The 21,074-nt window shown below is 34.4% G+C and overlaps 1 protein-coding gene across 4 annotated transcripts in view; it reads right to left on the bottom strand.

Moving 5' to 3' along the window:
- DMD (dystrophin) overlaps positions 1–21,074 on the bottom strand; it is a 1,962,662-nt gene that overhangs the window by 1,596,020 nt on the left and 345,568 nt on the right. The gene's annotated exons all lie outside the window — the stretch shown is intronic.

Raw genomic sequence — 21,074 nt, forward strand, 5'->3', positions numbered from 1 at the left:
ACCTGGGCAAGTGCCCTGAACAGGAATCTAACAGTGACCTCCTGGTTCATATGTAGATGCTCAACTACTGAACCACGCTGGCCTGGCTACATAGCTTTTAAAAGCAAGATATCCTGTTCTTTTTTTACTTTTTATTTTGGGGTATAAGAATTGGATATTTTTAAAATGTAATTGTAGCCCACTGGATCGTGAAGCACACCATCACAGATTGATTCAAAGGGAGAGCAGATCACCCAAATAACCTGACCTTGAGACTGGATGCCATAAACAAACAATGATTTAGACTCTTTTCAAGGGTGTTATTTGGGTGTTTTTGAAAGTGAATATACATTAAGGAGAGGATGTCACAATGTTGGATATTCAAAGAGGAAGACTGTAGCAGGCACAAACAATGAACTTACCCACCCCATTTATTTTTATCATTCCCCATATACATTTAAGCTAGAGATTGGAATGGGATAGATCTTACCCTCAATTCTACATGTGAGCTTGGTTTTTGTGCAAGCCTATCTGGATAATTCTATCACCTTTACTACAGTGATCTTCTCAGTTCTCAGTAGATGATCTCTGAGGTTCCAATCAGAGAGAAGCTCATACCTTTTGTTTGATATTTGGAGAACATATACTTGGATGTGAACAAGGAAACTAGAGTTTTCAAGAGCTGCTGCGGGAAGCCAGCCCATATGAATCTGACAAATCATGGAGGGGAGGGGGATTGAGAGATTAATAGAGAAATAGAGATATCATGATTCTAAAATAAAACTCTATATTGAGGATTCCAAGATGCTGGTTGGCAGGACAGGAGTGAAGGAGAGAGTATGCGTGAGTGAGGGAGTGGTAGGGCAAATGTGTGGACATGCAGGTGTGTGTGTATGTGTGTGTGTGTGTGTGTGTGTGTGTGTGTGTGACAGTCTGACTGCGTGGATGGGAGGTTATTAAACTATACTACAAAGCCATTATAAACAAAAGAGCCTGGTACTGGCACAAGAACAGGCATATACATACATATATACATACATACATATATATATATATATATATATATATATATATATATATATATATATATATATATAATCAATGGATCAGAACAGAGATCCCCAAAACTAAACCCCACAATTATGGTCAATTAATATATGAAAATGTAGGCAAGAACATAAGATGGAGCAAAGGTAGCCTCTTCAACAGATGGTGTTGGGAAAACTGGACAGACGCTTGCAAAAAAGATATATAAAAAATGAAACTAGACCACTAACACCATACACAAGAATAAATTCAAAATGGATAAAAGACTTAAATATAAGGCATAAAACTATAAAAAAAATCTTTGAAGAAAACATAGGCAGTAAATGTTCAGACATCTCAATCTCACATAGAATATAAATAAATGGGAATACATCAATATAAAAATGTGCACATCAAAAGAAACCAATATCAAAATGAAAAGGGAATCCTTTTTATAGAAGAGCATATTTGCCAATGATACATCTGATAAGGGGTTAATATCCAAAATACATAAAGTACTCATACACTCAACAAAAGGAAGACAATCCAATTAAAAGATGGGCAGATGACCTGAACAGACATTTCTCCAAAGAGGATATACAAATGGCCAAGAAACATATAAAAAATGCTCAAAGTCACTAATTAAATCCTCAATGAGGTATCACCTCATACCTGTCAGAATGGCTATCATCAACAAATCAACAAATGAAAAGTGCTGGCAAGGATGTGGAGAAAAGGGAAAATTAGTTCACTGCTGGTGGGAATGCAGATTGGTTCAGCCACTGTGGGAAATAGTATGGAGTTCCCTCAAAAAAAAATTAAAAAAAAACACGAAACTTCCGTTTGACCCAGTGATCCCACTTCTAGAAACATATCCTAAGAAACCCAAAACACTAAATGAAAATGAATAGATGCACCCTTATGTTTATAGCAGCTCAATTTACAATAGCTAATATTTGGAAACAGCCCAAATGCCTATCAGTAGATGAGTGGACAAAAGAGCTGTGGGACATTTATACAATGGAATACTATGAAGCTGTAAAAAAAGAGATATATCTTACCCTTTGAAACAGCATGGATGGAACTGGAGAATATTATGCTAAGTAGAATAAACCAATCTGAGAAAAACAAATGTCACATTATCTCCCTTATTTGTGGAATGAACAAAATGAATGGACCAATAAAGTAAGAACTGAAGAATGGAGGCATGGAACAGATTGAGATACCTTGATGTGGGGGTAGGGGAACAAGAAGAGATAAATCAAAGAACTTATATGCATGGCTCATGAACATGTGCAATAGGTGGTGAGGATACAGGGTTAAGTAAGGGCTGGGAGGAGGGGGAAAAGGGAGGGAAAATGGGAGACATCTGCAATGCTATCAACCACAAAAAATGTGTGTGTGTGTGTGTGTGTGTGTGTGTGTGTGTGTGTGTGTGTAATTTTTAAAACTCTATATTAGCCCTAACCGGTATGGCTCAGTAGACAGAGTATCAGCTTTGGAGTAAAAAGGTCCCAGGTTCGATTCCGGTCAAGGGCATGTATCTTGGTTGAGGGCACATCTCCAGTAAGAGATGTGCAAGAGGCAAATGATCAATGATTCTCATAGATGTTTCTAACTCTTTATCCCTCTCCCTTCCTCTCTGTAAAAAAAAATCAATAAAATATATTTTAAAAAAACTCTATATTAAATCCTTGATCAACTTCAACTTACTTTTTACTGAGTCATTAGATTATTTTTGTTGCTTAAGTAGGTTTGAAACCAATAGCATCCTCAGTAATACAGGATATAATATAATTTAATGTTTTCCAATTTAATAAATCTTTAAATAATCAACAATCATTTTAGAATGCACTCATAGCATCCTGTGTGCCAAATATTCTGATTTCAAATTCAATGCTTAATTGTTCAGTTCACCACATCTAGTTAATTGCAGTTACTCAAAAAACATTATCATTAATGCCACTGATGCTATTATCAACAAAATGAAAACAATTTGAATTGGTTCACTTATTCATCAAATGAAAAATTTTAGGAAGGATTATCTTATTAAAATAAGGATGCAAAAAAAGAATTTACTACACATTTTCCCCCATAGGCTAGCTATATATTACATTTTTAAGAATTTTTTTTTCTCTTTCTCTCAACTAAGTAGATGGTAATATAATCTGGATCCCTTATAGGGAAAAACGGTCATTGAAGTCAATAGCTGATGGATTTCATAGCAATTATTCTTCATCATTACCAGTTGCCTAACATTCATTCTTCATTTTTCATTAAATTTATTGGGGTGACATTGGTTAATAACATAGGTGATTTTTTAAAAAAATCTTTATTGTTCAGATTACAAATGTCCCTCTCCCCCCTCCATAACCCCCCTCCACCCATTCTCACCCCACCCCATTCCCTCACCACCCCACTATCCACGTACATAGGTACTGCATACATGCATATAAGATCTTTTTTCCACCTCTTCCCACACCCTCTTTTCCCTGAGAATTGTCAGTCCACTCCATTTCCATGTCCCTGATTGTATTACATTCACCAGTTTATTCTGTTCATCAGATTTTTTATTCATTTGATTTTTAGATTCACTTGTTGGTAGATATGTATTTGTTATCACTTTGCTGTTCATAGTTTATGTGTGTGTTATTTTTGTTTGTTTTTTAACTTTACATTTTTCTTCTTCTTCCTCTTCTTAAAAAATACCAATCAGCATTTCATATAATACTGGTTTGGTGGTGATGGACTCCTTTAGCTTTTTCTATCTGTGAAGCTCTTTATCTGACCTTCAATTCTAAATGATAGCTTTGCTGTGTAGAGTAATATTGTTCTTGCTATTCATCACTTTGAATATTTCTTGCCACTCCTTTCTATTGAGAAAACAGCTGATAGTCTTATGGCTACTCCCTTGCAGATAATTAACTGTTTTTCTCTTGCTGCTTTTAAGATTCTCTATTTGAGTTTTGCCCTTAGCATTTTAATGATGCTGTGTCTTGGTGTGGTCCTCTTTGGATTCCTCTTGTGTGGAGGTCTCTGTGCTTCCTGGACTTATAAGTCTATTTTTTTTTTCACCAGAAAGAAGTTTCCTGTCATTATTTCTTCAAATAGGTTTTTAATATCTTGCTCTCTCTCTACTTCTGGCACCCCATAATGTGGATGTTGATATGCTTTAAGTTGACCTAGAGGTTCATTACATTATCTTCATATTTTTTTTTTCCTTTTGCTCTTCTACTTGGGTGTTTTCTGCTTCCTCTAATTTCAAATCTTTGACTTGACTCTTGGGATCCTCTATTCTACTTTTGAATCTCTGTATATTATTCTTTATTTCAGTTAGTGTATGCTTAATTTCTGACTGGCCCTTTTACTTTTTTTTTTTTTTTTGTATTCTCACTAAGATCCTTGAAAGTCTCACTAAGTTCCTCAGAGGTTTCTAGAAGATTCTTGAGTAATCTTATAACTGTGGTTTTGAATTCTATATCCAGTAGTTTGATTTCTCCCATTTCTTTCATTTGTGACATGTTTCTTAGACTCTGCATTTTGGCTGCTTCCCTGTGTTTAACTCCAGGCCGATTGGCTGTGAGGACCAGCTGTGTCTATAATATAAGGACTGCTGTGTAAGCTACACCCTTATGGGGCAGGACTTGCTTCAGTGGGGCTTTGGTACTCACTGAGTTTTTCCTTAGTGTCACTTATGGATGTGAAGAGTTGTAATCTGGTCTAGTCTCACACTGACCACTTGGTACATTGTCTTCACTTATGGATGTGAAGAGTTGTAATCTGGCCTAGTCTCACATTGACCTCTTGGCATACTGGCTATTGGATCTATAAAGAGATGCAAAGTCAGCCACTGCCTGGGACCACACTGCAGGAACTACAGAGAGATATGCAGATTCTTCCTTTTTGTAAGGGGTTTGGACATACTCAGATGAGGCCCAGCTGTGAAGCAAGGTAGGCTGCTGTGGTGCTGGCTTTTGCCTTCTTTTGATAGCTTTGGGGCTCTGTGACCCAGCTGCAGTTTGTCAGGTTTTAGGCTGAGAAAGGACAGGCCATTCATATGCAAAATCCACTGCACAAAGCCTGGGTGGGGTTATAAACTGGATGATGCACAGTCTCAGGGAATCTCCAGGGCAGAACAAACAGCAATGGCTGACAGTCAGCTCTGCACCAGGGTGGTCCCAGTTTGAGAACAATGACCATTGCAAGCATCTCCATCTGGAAGAAAGATGATGCCAGACAGTCCAGCCATGCCCCGTTATGAGTCTGGGTCCCTCAAAGTCTTGCCCATCACCGGAGCTCAGAGCAAGTGGGAGCTTATATCTCCCTCCTGGTTAAAAAAGCAGCACAAAAAAAATAAAATAAAAAATAAAAAATAAATACAAAATAAAAAAATAAATAATCCTTTCTCACTGAAAAAGAAAAAAAAAAAGAAAAGAAAAAAGGCAGCACACGCAAGCACCTCCACACCTCCAAGCCTCCACACCGCCTGCCAGTCTCAATGTACTTAATGTACTTTCTTCTTTACTTCTCTAGTTGTAATTCTTCCACTCGGCCAGCTTTCCCATGGTTCTGGATGATAGTTATTATGTACTTTAGTTGTAATTTTGATATGATTGTGCGAGGCAACAAGTATAAGTGTTCACTTATGCTGCCATCTTGGTGCACACCTCCTTAGGTGATTTTTTAAAGTTGCTTTTCTTTTATCTTTTACTTTGAGGTTTCCTGATTTGTAATTTCTTGTCATTAAATTGTTTGTATACTTCATTTACTTTTAGAAAATAGCAAAGAATATTTTTAAGTGTATGTGAAACATAACCTTTATCACTAACTATAATCCTAAGCACACTAAGATCAACATTTGGAAAGTACTTTAAGCTAACACAATAGAAAAAGCCTAGGAATTAAAAAATGGGTATTGAGTCTCAAAGCTATTGCCTTATAATTCTTCTGTGGGCAAATCATTCAACATGTTCCTAGTTTATAGTATTAAATTCCATCTCCTATATCTCAAGCTCATTAGGGAATAAAATGACACAAAGCATATTAAAAAGATACAAACATATTATAAAACATGAGGAATTCTTTTTATCCATAAAGAAATTATGTATTGTTTAGGTAGATCAACAGAATTCCTGCCGCTGCATGTTCTTGGAAGGGCTCAGCTCATATGGCACTACTTTATTTCCTTCTATGAACACACAACTTGTAGGTGAAACAACATTGTTTCCTGGTCTCTATCTACTAAATTTTATATATGGATAACACAACATGAAGCAATTACCTGATGTACTGTAGAAAGGAAAAAATGGCCTTGCTTCCCAAGTCCTTAGAATCTCATCAGATTTTGTTTTTGTCAGGCGTTCATTACTATTTGGGGACAATTAACTCCTTTGAGAATATGACATAAAATGTGGAGCCTTTACTCAAGAGTAGACTAAATTTAAACTTAAAAACATTTTGAAGATTATGAAAATGGGGATATGGATACTGTTATGTGACTTTTGAAGATTACATAACTAATTACTTCCTTTTTCTGCTTTTAATTTATTGAAGTTAAAATTGTATATGAGAGAGGATTTTTTTAATAAAAATATTTGGAGGATTCAAGATGGCTGAAGTGTAGGTGGAAGCTACTCATACCTCCTTCTGGCGCCAAACCAAATTTAAAGCTAAAATACAGAGCAATCAACATTAGTGACCAAGTGAAAGACTGTTAAACAGAAGTATTATATTCAATGATTTCTAGAAGAAACTACACATAGACTGGTAAGAAAGGTGGAGACGCAGAGAGTGATGGCCCCTACACCAAGGTGTGCAGTCTGACAAGCTAGAAGAATATTTCAGCAACAAAATTCCCCCTGGGAAGAATGGTGCCTCAACCCCATGCTATGACCCCAAACAATAGTACTCAAGCAGCTGGGAAGAAGAACCTGCATAGCATCTGGGAGTGAAAATCAGTGGGGACATTGTCTACTGGGAATTTTTTAAGAGGTAAAAATCACACAGTACATAGAAGTTGCCTGAACATTTTGTTATTTTCTTCCTTGTTGACTGAATAAAACTGATGAACAATTTCATGTCCAAATGTTCTTAAAATCAAGGGGGGGGGGGAGAGACTTAGGAATTAAATATAATTCAAACACGGTAACAGGCTGAGAGAAAGTAGAAAGTCAATAAAGATTTCTAAAGACAGTAGTGATGAAAAGGTAGAACTGTCTTTTATGAAAATGGAAGCACTATTTTGTTTGGCTGGGAGACAGATTCAAGGGGAGATTAAGAAAATAAACTTTATAACAGGCAATGTAAGAGAATAATTTTAAAATTTCTTGTAAAATATTATTAGTAATCATTTCTTTCACCCTCTTCCCACAGCATATTACAATTGAAATCACCCTAAAAATGTCTTTCAAATCATTAATGTTCATTTCCTTCTGCCTAATTGTACTCCTAAAAAGGTATCTATAGTATCCATTCATTCTTGGCTCACATATATAATCATGAAATTTAATTTGCTAATCATCATGATTTTAAATAATTTTAGTGAAATGGTAGATGAAAGATAAGGCAGGTCCTCTTCTCAACAATGTTACAATGCTAACTAGAATAACTGATTGTATTAATGACTCTTGGTATTACTTGTAATATTGTGGTACCAGATAAATTATTACATGTATGCTCTATAACAAGATCATAAAGGGCAATGTACTAGTAAAGATAGAATGGCTTTAAACCTAGTCTGCAAAAACTGTCTCTCTACCTCTGGGGGTGCCTGTAAGTCTGCACTTGGACTGTGGGCTTAAGGGTTGTGAGATTTAAGGTGTGCTTTTTAAGATTCTAAGCTCACATGATGATCGCCAGGTTCAGTTTCCTTACTGGTGCTTTGTAATTGGCCTTGCCAGTTTGACAAGGCAAGCTTTTTTAGATCACCCAGCAGCCTTTCATGGTGTCCCAATGAAAACACTTTGAGCTCTGCCAAAGGCAAGATTCCTCACTCAGATCCTGTGGTCCAATGGGGAGGCACAGTGCTTCCATGTACATGAGTAAGAGCACATGGAAAGCTAGAGCTGGAAATGGCTCTCAGACTTTTGATGCTTGCTGTATTCTCTTTTTCCTTTGCCCTTCCATACCACTGTCTTTTTGGACAAAAGATTTTTGTGAACATACTCAGTGAAGTCTGAGTCTTTTCAAATATCTGAATTATGAAAAATCTTCTAGTACATTATTTCCTAGCCATAATAATACTAGTGACCAGAACTCATATATATTTTCACATAGTTTTTCTATTTCTTAGATATTTGAGAAAAAATTAACTACATACTTGTGTTAATAAAATATACCTATGTTTTATGCCAACAATTGCTGATAGATTACAAAGTAATCATTTTGAGAAAAACAATCCATTTAGCTTCATTATTCTACAGCATTCTTTCATTAGAAAAATATTTCTGCCATTCTAAAACACTTAATATATTTCTACTCTTACATCAGAAAATATATTCCTGAATTTTTAAGTATACATTTATTGATTTCAAAGAGGAAGGGAGAGAGAGAAACATCAATAATGAGAGAGAATCACTGATTGGCTGCCTCTTGCATGTCCTCCACTGGGATCGAGCCCACAACCAGGGCATGTGCCCTGACCAGGGATCGAACAGTGACCTCCAAGTTCAAAGGCTGAAGCTCAACCACTGAGCTATGTTTTACCAATCCCACAGTGATAGATATTCAGTTCTTCCTGAACTTTGAGTGGATTTTTACTTGCATCAGAAGAATCAAAATTACTCTATGTCATAAGAAAAAGCTATGTATTTAAAATTTCAGGAATTGCATCCACTCCAATTTTCTATACATAAAAGCAATCATTCTTGCTGATTTTATTTTTCCTAATATTTTAGACATTTTCTAACATTTAAAGTGTCATTCAGAAATTATAACAAAATTTAAATTGAGATTTCAAATGTTAGTTTTATCAAAGGTTTAATTTTTTTTCAGCAAAAGTAATATAATTGCCCTCACAGTTTCACCAAGGCAAAGGTTCATTTTCTATAAATTACTTTATCTACTTTTGTGCACCATTAAAATTTCCTCTTATGAAAAGTCAAGAAAGCTTTATATAATTCCTATATTTTAATTGAGAGGAGCAGTTCCTTCACTTAAAGTCAGGTATTACATTTTAAATTGCTCATGTAGATCATTTGTTAAGGGGGTCACACCGATTTGGTATTACTTTGAAAATGTGTTAAAACTTCACACAAGCCAATAATGTGACATTTTCAAAATTTATGTAAAATAGAAATTCAATTTTGAGCCTCAACATTATACCTATAAGTTTTCTCTCTCTCTCTCTTTCTCTCTCACACATACACACACACACAACACACACACACACACACACACACACACACACACACAGAAGTTGTTGAGAACAAAAAATCATCAGACTATTCAAATTGCAGGGAGTAGTACCCTGACCAGGTAGTTCAGTTGGTTGGAGCATCGTTCTGTATACCACAAAGTTGCAAGTTCTATTCTGGTCAGAGGACACACACAGTTTGGAGGTTTGATCCCTGGTCAAAGTGCATGTGGGAGGCAACCAATCAATGTTTCTCTCTTACATTAATGTTTCTCAATAAAAACATACCTTTGGGTAAGGATTTTAAAAAGTTGGAGGGAGTAGTTTATGAATCCATATATACTTATCTGCTTATAGTTTCTTCTCTGGGATTAATTAGTTCTTGTATCTGATGCACGGGTGGGGGGCAGCTGGTTTGCCATGAAGGGTGTCCTGGAACAGGGTGGGGGGTTCCCATGAGGTATGGGGCGGCCTGAGCAAGGACCTGTGGTGGTTTGCAGGCCAGCCACGCCCCCTGGTTACCCAAGCAGAGTCCCTGGTATCTGGAATTTACCTTCTACAATTGAAACTTTGTAGCCTGAAGCAGAGCCAAGACTCCTGTTTGCTCTGTGGCCAGCAGCCATTTCTGTTTGGATTTGTTTACCTTCTATAATTGAAACTTTGCAGTCTTGAGTGGAGACCTAGGCCAGCAAGGGCAGGCGGAAAGCTTGGCTTCCTCTGTTGCCTGAGAAACCCAAGCCTCCCTTCTGCTCTCTGTGGCTGTAGCCATCTTGGTTGGGTTTATGTGCATACTCGCTCTGATTTGTTGGTGGGCATGGCTGGTGATGTGGCTTGTGGTGTAGTAGAGTGATGGTTAATTTGCCTATTACTATTTTATTAGGTAGTATTTGAAACTTTCTCTTTTAACTAACCACATAGCTAACTAACCACTAACTGCAGAGCTATCTTTACAGCATGGCAATAATTATGGCTCTATAACATGAATTTTAAATGTTTCATGATATTATAGTAAGTACATATGCCATAAAGTTTACCAATCCCATAGTGATAGATATTCAGGTTTTATCTATAATAAATGTCCTATTGACAAACCCACAGCTAACATCATATTTAATTCTTATATCAGGAGCAACACAAGAATGCCAACTCTTGCCAATTTAATACATCATAGAATTGATTTCTTAGCCAGGGCAATTAGGCAAGAAAAAGAAATAAAAGTCATCCAGATTTGAAAGGAAGAAGTAAAATTGAAACTATTTACAGATGGCAGGATATTATATATGTAAAAATCCTAAAGACTCCACCAAAAAAAAAAACAACTGTTAGAACTAATACATTTAATAAATTTGCAGAATATAAAATCAATATATAAAAATCTGTTGCATTTTTGTATACCAAAAATGAACAAGCAGAAACAGAAATTAAGAAAACAATTTCAGCCCAGCCAGCATGGCTCAGTATTTGAGCACTGACCTATGAACCCGTAGGTCATGGTTCAATTCCCAGTCAGGGCACATGCCTAATTGTGGGCTTGATCCACAATGTGGGGCAAGCAGGAGGCAAGCGATTGGACATTCTCTCTCATCATTGATGTTTCTATCTCTCGTTCCCTCTAAAACCAATAAAAATATATTTTAAAACAGAAAGAAAACAATTTCATTTACAACTACACATACAAAAAAAAATAGAATGCCTAGGAATAAATTTAAACAAATAAGGGAAAGACTTATACACTGAGAGCTATCAGAAATTGTTGAAAGAAATTAAAGAAGATACACAAATGAGAGAACATGCCATGCACATGGATAAGAAGAATTAATATTGTTAAAATGTCCACATTACCCAAAGCAATTAGTAGATTCAATGCAATTCCTATCAAAATCCCAATGGTGTTTTTCACAATAATAGAATAATTGTAAAATTTTTATAGAACCATAAACTTTCACTCTTAAAAAGGTGTTTTAACTATTTCTTACATCATTGCACTCATCATTTTATTGCCCTTAGACAAATTTCTAGAGGTTTGAATACAAATCTCATATTTTATATATTTAAGATTTTGTGATTTATTTATTTAAAAGTTAAATAAGTATCAATTTATTATCTCATAAGCCCTTTCACAATTCATGATATTTTCCATTTCTTTATAATCTAGAAAACGTTGGATATTATCACCCTTCTAATCTGCTGATATGGTTGGTAAAATTGACTTCCTTCTTTTATATTGTATATCATTCATTACTACTATATATGTGAAGTTATGTGTGTATAGACATGCATATACATATATATTTATGAATATATGATATATCATTATATGTCATATATTATTTGTCAATTTTTGTTTTAACTAACCATATAGCAGAGCTATCTTTACAACATGGCAATAATTGTATGTTTATTGGCTTGAATTTTAAATGTTTCATAATATTGTACCAAGTATATCTATATAAAGTAGAATGTCTTTTTGTATACTTACTGATATATAATATTGACTTTTTCTTTTGTAATTTTCTATCTCATGTTCTTAATTATCCTATTGGAATGTTTTGCTTTCTCTTATTCATTTACTGAGTTACTTATATATGAGTACTACATAAAATTTGATATAAATGTTACAATTTCCTAGTTTATTATTTGACTTTTAACTGTATTTATGACTAGAAGCCCGATGCACAAAACTCATGCAAGGGGCTCAGCCCTCACATCCTTGGCTTCGTCTGGAAGGTCATCCAGAAGGTTGTTTGGCTATCTGGTCTAATTAGCATATTACACTTTTATTATTATAGATTATTATTATAGATGGTTCATGTATAAATTCTAACCAATACATGAAACGAGAATTGCCTTAATAAATACCTTCACATACTCGATAAATAATTACTTTAATCATAGGCTATGAAGCAATAATAATAGTACAATTTTTAAGAGATTAATAAATACTTTCATATTCATTCCTGGCTTCTAGGATCAAGTGGGCAATGAGCAATTAGTAAATTAATGGTAATACTGCAGTGTTTCTGGCAGACTTGTTCCTGAACTATTTGAAGTACCAAATAGGTAAAAAGCCTTTAATTGCCTGGCTCACATGAAATTTAAATAATGAAATAGAAGGAGAAGAATCCATAGGCACATCTTATTTCTAATTCCATTAATGATCTAAAATTCCACTTGATAATGACTTTTTGAGGTATTATAAAGGAAATTTTAATGTTTCAGAGAGAGAGAACTACATATCTCAGGAAGCAGGTAATTGTCCCTGGATTTAGCAATCTGACCCACAATACAGAAATTTCTAATTAAGGTCATCCTTTTATAATGCTAATCTTTCAGCCATAAATTTCCTTGGGACATGTTATAATGAAGATGAAATGTACTAAGATTTTAAATTAACCAGAGATCCCAGAGAAACATAATAAACATTTTCATAAATGTTCACTGTAAGTACATTTTATTGTGAAGTAATTCTATTGTTATATATAGCTCTCATCATGGGCATCAGTTACACCATGAGTAACTGAACTAACAGAAATAATTATTTAAAATGCTAATCCTCCAAATCAGGATTTGCTATAGGTAAAAGAGGAACATGACTTTTTGTTACTGAATCAAAAGGCAGATGATCTGAAAATAAGGAATCACATAATACTTTGAAAGAATTATTTGAAAGAATTATTACTAATTCTTTCAAAGATACTTTTCCCCCAAGAGTTTAATTTATAACATTTCCCTAATTTAAAAAACTTAATGGGTTTGCATTCTTATCATAAGTTCACCATCACCCAAAATATTAATGGCACATTGGTTTCACAATAACTCTAAATTAATTAATACTAAATATAATATCCCTTCAAAACAACTTTATCTTTTTACTTAATAAGATCAAGGGAGTAAATTTTTAGTTAAAATAAAACATCTGCCAATAGATTTGAGACCTGGTTTCATAGGATTTACATATATTTACCACACTTTTTCCTATATTGCTCTGCAAGTTTAGTAAGATGTTTTCATTGAAAAAATAGCATTACTCCATTTTTGCACTAATATTACTCTTTGGCAAAGACCACTAACTAAGATGTAAAGCTATGTTCTGATGGAATTATGTAGCAGGGATTATTATACATGGATAACTGCTAATTATACATTTTAAGAAATATATTTATATAAAATAAGTTAGCAATCAAGGTTATTATCCATTTTAATTTTGATGCTATAACACTTTAAGTAAGGTTTCATGAAAAACTGCAAATATAAAAAAGAGAAGGCTTGACTGTTACCTTTATCTAGATAATGCTCCTATATAACTTAACATTTACATTATTTTTAAATTTTCAGCCCTTGTATGTTTATTTCACAGTGTTTAAAACAATTTATAGTCATTTCAAATTTGCTTTTTAAAACGTGTTGATCTCTTTTTTATCTATAAATTAAGCTTTGTGAAAGCAAGCAGCATTTCCATTTTGTCTGCTGAAAGTCCTTCAACCATTAGCAGAGTTCTAATATACAGCCTGTGTTCAATACATACTGTTGGGTAAGTGAATAAAATTGACACCTCTAATTTTAGGATATCTGACTCTCAATCTCTCAATGCTTCAGGATGATGTTACTTAGCCGGGGATTCTTTTTCCACTTTATAGATAAAATATTGAATGGTATGAGTATATTTGTTCAAAGTAATACTATTACTTATATTTTTTCTAACATTCCTTCCACATTCAAAAAATTCTGCTTGGAAATATTCAGTGCACAGGTCTTTAAAACTAAACTCAAATCTGTTGATTCTGTTCCTGGGTCACTTGTTCAATCACATCAGAAAGTATAAAGGCTTCCACAAAGCAGATCAATGGTGCTTTTAATCTAAGAAACACTCCCCACTGGGTGGCTTTGGACACTTTGTTTGGCAATTTTTCTATATAATCTGGCTTCAGTCTAAGGGACAAATTGTATTGTGTGGGGTTGATGGCAGACAGTGAAGAACATCCACTTCCCCTATCTCCTTCCATAGGATGACTTGGCCTAAAACCACCTACAAGTGTTTTTTATTCTTTAAAAGGAAGCATAGCTATACGCCACTTGGTATGGTTCCAAGATTATTTCTCAGCAACATCATAGTGAAAAAGCACATCCCCCTTTCCTTAGAATCCTTTATGCAGTATAACTCCTGAAGTTGCCAAACTCTAAATAGTTTATGATTCAAAAGTCTGTTTATAAATACATTTCTAACCTAGAGTATACTATTCCATAGGAGAACTGATAAAAAATCTAAGGCCCTCAGATCAGATTACAATTTTTTATTTAACTGCTGATGCCTTTAAAATAGTAATCATGATATTGGTGCCATTTTCCAAGAGCCTACACTGTGCCTATATTATGGAAAGTTCTTGATGTAATTCATTTTACTTACTCATCCTAACAGTTCTATGACTTACATATAATTATCATGACCAATATAGGAAACTGAGGCCCAGAAAGAGCAAGAAACTCATAGGGCCATATAGCTAGAAAGAGGCAGAATGTGAACCTAAGTCTCTCTGATGCCAGATTTTGGGCTCTCTCTCCCTTGCTCAATTAGTACATTCCTTCTGAAGAACTGGTGCTTCTCTGAATAAATGTGGTTTCATTTCACTAATATGTGGGATATAAAACTGAAACTCATGTATACGAACAGCAATATGGAAGTTGCCAGATGGAAAGGTGTCGGGGGAGAAGTGGGTTTTAATATATGGTGACAGGAGATTTGACTTTGGGTGGCGAGCACCCAGTGCGATATATATAACTTGTAACATAGATGCCCACACCTGGAACCTATATGTTCATGTTGACCAATGTCACTCCAAGAAATTTAATTTAAAAAATGCAGCAACCTGGATGGAATTGGAGAACATCATGCTGAGTGAAATAAGCCAATCAATGAAAGAGAAACACCACATGACTTCACTCATTTGTGGATAATAAAGATCATTAGAAACTGATGAACCAAAAGATAGATACAGAGACAGTAAAGCAACAAGCAGATTGTCAAATTTCAGCGGGGAGGGGAGGAGGAACTGGGGGAGATAATAGATCAACTGAAGGACTTGTATACATGCATATAAGTACAACCAATGGACATAAAGCTCTGGGGAGGGAGGGGATGTGTGGGAGGGAGGGAGGGGGAAAAATCAATAAAATATGTAAAAAATAAAAAAAATTAAAAAATTAAAAAAATGAATGTTTCCTTGCTTTTGGAATACTGAGTACATTTCTCAGTTTATCTGGATTACCTTCTGGGTCACAGAGAAATTTCTGACCTTGGATACAAATTCCATCAAGCCCTGGGATAGTTTAGTATAACTATTGGCTGCTTATCCAACATGCATTTTTCTTCTCTACATCCTAATAGAATCTTATTTGATTTAGGAATCATCCTGTCCCATTTGTCTATGTGATTCAAGGATGGATGGCTTTTGATTGGTTTAATACTGTCTTGGTTTCCCCTTATCAGTTTAGGTAAGAACATGTGACAAGATTCCATCAAATGAAATGAGAGGAAAAATATGCCAGGCAATGTGTCCTCATCCTTAAGAGGCATACATTTAGAAATTATAATAAACATGTATCTATCAATAGAGGTCTAAACAACTGTAGCTTCTGGGTAAAGATTAAAAGTGTTCTAAACTTTAAAACTTGTACAGTTTTAGTAAGATCAAAGTTTAAAAACATAACTAGAAGATACCATGGAAGAATCTTTTAAAGGCACCCTTTCAATAGCAGAGCACTTTATTATTTTTTTTCTATTTTTCTTTCTAGCATGTTAACTTTCAGAACTTTTTTCAGAGCACTTTATAATTTTCCTTCCCCACCAACAAAAAAGCCATAAGGTAAAATATTACATAATTCCCAACAACATAAAATAATATTTTTAAATGGAGAAAAATACTGCAAAATTAAAAAAATAATAAACTATGAAAGTTATATCTATCCTATGTCATAAAAACGGCTAATATACTTAATGTATAAATAATTCCTGCTAACTGATAATATGCTATTCTTGATAAAAATTGGGGAACATGAAAATTTCCTTAAAAAAGAAATCCTCCCACTTCTTATACACATGTAAAGATGCTTACTCTCTCACATCGCAAGAATAACTGCAAATATTTAAAATTGTATACACACACACTTAAAATATGGGTGTAATAAAATTATTACACAGGTTTATTGAACTGATCAAATGAGATTTCAAAACTACAAATGTTAAAGAAGAGAGGTGCCTCTTTTTTCTCTAGCAAGATGGCTAGGGTATGAATATTAGTTATTCCTATTAGTTTCCTCTTCCTGCTGTAACAAATAGCCAAAACTTTAGTGCCTTAAAACAACACGAACTATTATCTTACAATTCAGAAGTTCAACATGGGCCTCACTGAGCTAAAATCAAAGTGTCAGCAGGACTCCCTTCCTTCTGGATGCTAAAATTAGCAGATATAAGAAAAGTATGGCTAATTTTCCATAGCCTGGTTCCTTTACTTTGTGAGCTGTTGAAGACTGGGATCTTTGCCCCAAGCTGTGCAAGGAACAGAAAGATCAATAAGGCCTTATATGCAGAAATAAAGGTATGTAGATGTTTGCTTGTTTCTTTTTCTGCTACACTGTTTCCAGGATAAGATTGGTTTCACAATGCCTCTGGATAAAGGAAGAGGCTCATGTGCAGTTAACAAAGAGGAAGGAGACAAATTGGTACTTGGGGGTACCTGGAAAAAGCCATATAATACCAATCTTATTGTTAGCTTGCAAGTAATGGGTATCTTCCTTCTATCTGCATCCCAAAGCAGTGGTGAACAGAAAAACAGCCCTCTAAAGATGCATATCTCCTAATCACTGACACCTGTGAATGTCACATTATGTGGCATTAAAAAATTAAGGTTGCAAATAGAATGAAGTTTGCTAATCAGCTCACCTTAAAATGGGTAGACTTTCCTAGATTATACAATTGGTCCCAATGTAACCATGAGTCCTTTAAAGTAGAAGAGGGAGGCAGAAGAGTAGGTCAGAGTGATACGAGAAGACTCAAGTTATACTTGTTATTTTTGAAAATGAATGGGGGCACAGGCCAAAGAACATAGGAAGCCTTTAATAAGCTAAAAAAAAAACACACACACACAAACAAATAAGGGAATGTAATCTTCCTTAGAGCCTCCAGAAGGAAGGGAGTCCTGCTGACACTTTGATTTTAGCCCAGTGAGGCCCATGTTGAACTTCTGAACTGTAAGATAATAGTTTGTATTGTTTTAAGGCACTAAAGGTTTGGCTAGTTGTTACTGCAGGAAGAACTTAATTTCAACATTCATTATCAGCAGGATAGGTTGATCCAAGAGAAATACACCTTTCTCCATGTGGACATAAGCTATTCAGTGCAGTGTAGGTTATTTCACTTTCCTTTTTTCATGAACCCATTCTAATCACCGACATCCACAAACACACACACACACACACACACACACACACACACACACACACACACAAAAAAAAAAAAAAAAAAAAAAAAAAAACACTGAAATTGAAATTGTTCTTTTTCCTCTCCTCTTTCTGGCCTTTTTTTTTTTTTTTTTTTTTTTTTTAATCCCTTTTACTGATTGCTTCTCATCTCTGAGTCCTTGTATCTCTTATCTATCTATACTTTTTTCCTAAATGGTATCAATGAGTTTAAATACAATCTATGTTGCTGATGACTTCCAAGTTAATTATCTTTAACTTTAAACTTACAACTCTGGGTTTATGTGTATTAAAGTTTCATAATCATCTCAACATTAATATGTTCAAAACTGAGCTTCTAACTTACTCCAAACCTACCCCTCCTACAGTCTATCCAGTCTTAATCACTGGAAACTCCATTCTTCAAATTTCTTAAATCAAAACCTTACAGCAATCTTTGGTTCCTCCAATTCTGTCATAATTCATATCTACTATGTAATGTGGAGCATGACCTTGATGAATAATGACCTCAATTCTGCTATCAGTATGACATCCCAGAGATCCTGAGACACAAAGGCTCACCAATCAAATGAATATGTTCAAATCCCATCATCTATTGTACTATTGCACTCATGTATGGGATATAAAACAAAAATGAACAATCAAATCAAAAAACAAACTCACAGATACCAACAACAGAATGGTGGTTACCAGAGGAGAAAGTAGGGGGGAATCAAATAAAATAAAAGGGGTCAAATATATGGTGATGGAAGGAGGCTAGACTTTGGGTGGTTGGCACACAATAGAGTATACAGATGTTACAGTATAAAGATGTACACCTGAAATTTATGTAATGTTAGTAGTAACCAATGTCGTGCCAATATGTTTAATTTTAAAAATAAATAAATTTAAAGTATATGGCAAGATGCAAGGTGAAACAGATGTGAAGGTAACACAATTTGGATAAGGTCAAACAGAAGTATTGCACTATTTAAATCTTGGATTACACAATGTTCATATGCTTTGCTGTATCAGCCTTCACTGCTGATGATGTGGATAGAACAAGAGGTGATATCTGAGCAAGGGGTCCAATAGACAGAAGATGCCCAAGGCTGCCATGTACATTTACTCTACTGGAGAGATGCAGGAATGAGTATACCTGACCTAGAGTTGTAGCTCATCAGTTAGCCTACTAAATAGCTATAAGATTTATTGGCACTTTTAATGTAAAACACCTAGACGACCATAATTAAACCACAGTATCATTATAGGGTGGTAATTCAGGAATGATGTAGCTGTCAGCCCACAGATGATATGATCATATGTTATGATGTGGTGTTTTCATCACTTTCCATTCACAAGTAACAGTCATGTGTATTCCATTATTTATCCCATCTCTTTTCAATATGTGTAGTAGGTTAAGTTACTCTCTATACTTTAACATACATTTTAACTTCTGCCAATGTCTCACAAGACTATTTCCATCCTTGTCAGCTAAATTTAACCCATGAGGTTCAAGCCTATTGCATTGTCTATAGTTTACTTATGATTTATGCTTAATGCATCCTAGAAGTTTTATTTATCCTCTTTGGCTTTTTAAAACACAAGCAAATATTTTCTAAGAATATAGTAAACACATGTTCTAGGTTATATTAACAAATACTGTCGATTTTCAAAGCATATCCACAATTCAACTACTCTGCACCAAGCTCATTGGAAAACAATATGGAGGTTCCTCAAAAATTAAAAAAAAAGAGCCTAGAGAGTCAGGGAGAGTAAGAAAGGTGGGAGTAAAGGGAAGAAAAAGAAAGGAAAGGGAGCATATACAAGAACTACAAATACCATATTTTCCAGCATATAAGACAACTTTTGAAAAGAAAAAAAGTCAATCGAAAATCGGGGGCAAAAGACCAAAATTGCACAAAAATTACCTGCAGATCTTGATGGCAAAGTAAGTCTTTTCTTTGAAGTGGGGGCTAGTCTTATACAGCAAATATAGGCCTAAACCTATGTTTTAACTGTAAAATTACGGGGTCGTCTTATACGTTGAAAAATACGGTAAGTATAAAATAGCACCTCCCACCTCTATAAATATTGTAAGTATATTATTAGTTCACATAATGTGTACACATTGAAAATTGCAAAGAGCAATGTGTGATAGAATTATTTTCATTTACTGATAATTAGAGAACAGATTAAGCTTCTTGTTCAATTGCATACAATTAGTTTTGTGAAAACGTGGATGGGAATTTAATAGAAGATAAGCTGAAAACGTGGATGGGAATTTAATAGAAGATAGGCTGAGTCATACAACTCTTCACACCCAGTCTCCTTTGTTTAGCTTTGTAAGAGAAATAGCCAAAGATAAATGGCATACCTAAGCCCTGAAATACATTTTCCTGGGGGAATCTTCCAGTATTAAGAAAGTTTAGCTTCATGCATCAATTAACTAAACCAAATAAATCACTGATTTATTCAAACATTATCTTAAAGAAAATCAATGAGTCTCTAATAATGTATACGGTTTTGCCAAAAGGAGAAGGTCTTTAATTTCTAAATGCCCATTATTAGCATAGTTTTTATAAAAATCACTTCCTCGAGAACTTTTCAAATTGCTTTACTCAGCAAAATAAAGTTTTCTTTTAAAAAGAAATTCTAGCAAATCTAGCTATTCCAGCACATTTCTTTTCCACACTCTTACATATACAAGGCTATAATTTCTTGTATGTTTAGGTTTCCTACAATATTGCAATGGTGGAAAACTACAATGAGAACATTTCTTATGTGGTAAGTATTAAACAGTACATAGACTCTGATCTGGTTGCAGTGTGATTTTTTTGTATACACACTACAGAGCCTATTATATACAAGTTTAAACTAGCCACCTTAAAAGAGATCATATGAAGAAAGTTGCAGTTATATTTTTTTAATAGAATATGAAAATATTTTAAAGAATGTCCTTCCAATTAATGACCTTAATTATTTTAAATATAATAAAGGCATCTATATAGAGTATACATTTCCTTAACATATAAAAATTTGTTAAGGAAAATCTCCCCAAATAATGTACCTAGTAAATTTTATCCATTTCCCCAATTCTTTCAAAGGTTACATGTATAAGCCTTTAATGAGCTTAATTATTATTTATAACCATCAGTAACCTTTGTAAAAGAGAACTTCATAGTAATTACATAATAAAAGTACAAATCACTACTATGAGAATCCCCATTCAGGAAGAATCAATAATGTGTTAAACCTACAGTAT

This window comes from Pipistrellus kuhlii, unplaced genomic scaffold, assembly GCF_014108245.1.
Source record: "Pipistrellus kuhlii isolate mPipKuh1 unplaced genomic scaffold, mPipKuh1.p scaffold_m20_p_16, whole genome shotgun sequence".
Taxonomy (NCBI): Eukaryota; Metazoa; Chordata; class Mammalia; order Chiroptera; family Vespertilionidae; genus Pipistrellus; species Pipistrellus kuhlii.